This window comes from Silene latifolia, chromosome 11 (genome assembly GCF_048544455.1).
Source record: "Silene latifolia isolate original U9 population chromosome 11, ASM4854445v1, whole genome shotgun sequence".
NCBI lineage: Eukaryota > Viridiplantae > Streptophyta > Magnoliopsida > Caryophyllales > Caryophyllaceae > Silene > Silene latifolia.
The window spans coordinates 169,326,533-169,327,368 of record NC_133536.1 but is presented as its reverse complement, the minus strand read 5'-3'; the positions used below and the strand labels follow the sequence as shown (position 1 = coordinate 169,327,368).

At 44.1% G+C, this 836-nt stretch overlaps 1 non-coding gene across 1 annotated transcript; it reads right to left on the bottom strand.

Moving 5' to 3' along the window:
• Positions 1-489: 489 nt before the first annotated feature.
• On the bottom strand, positions 490-596 carry LOC141615602 (small nucleolar RNA R71). The gene has a single exon (XR_012530016.1). It is a non-coding gene; the product is annotated as a small nucleolar RNA R71 (small nucleolar RNA).
• Positions 597-836: the final 240 nt, after the last annotated feature.

Sequence of the window (836 nt, the reverse complement as noted above, 5' to 3'; positions counted from 1 at the left end):
TCTCCCGTCCAAGTTGAAAGTGCTAGAAAGTCTTACTTAGACGATCTAGAAGTTCTTAAAGAGGAGGAGGTTTCTAGTTCATCATCTCCACCACCACCACCATCTACTACCAAAAAGATGGTGAAACGTTTCGATCACTCAAAGCCCACCGCGGCCATGCTTCCGGCCGGTATCACAATTACTCAAATTACCGCGCCAGAATTCAAGATCAAACCGGCTTTCATTAGCCTTTTGGAGAGAAAACAATTTTGGGGAAGTCCTTTGGAGGATCCCAATTTGCATGTGCAAAATTTCTGTGATTATTGCTCCATGATCCGACAAACGGGCATCACTCAAGCCCAAATAAAGGAAATACTTTTCCCTTTCTCTTTGAAAGACAAGGCCAAGCTTTGGATTAATAGCCTTGACCGCACCGCCATGGGAATCACCAATTGGGAGACTTTGGCTCTTGCTTTTTATCAAAAGTTTTTTCCACCGGAGAAAACTCAAAATTTGAGGAGCCAAATCACCGGATTCCGTCAATAAGCTCTTGAGAGCTTATATGAATCTTGGGAGAGGTACAAGGAGCTACAAAGAAAATGCCCACATCATGGGCTAGATGATTGGTTTCTAGCTATAACACTCTACAATGGATGTTGTGCCGAGTCCCGAAGGATTCTTGATTCCGCCAACAATGGGCGGTTTGATCAAAATGACACCAACCTTGCTCATGCCACGATCGAATCTATGGCGGTCCATGATGCTCAATATGTCAATTCCTGAATTGTGCCACCCAAAGGTAAAGAAGAATCCTCCAACAACTCCGTTTTGCTAGCTCAAATTGCCTTGCTCCAACA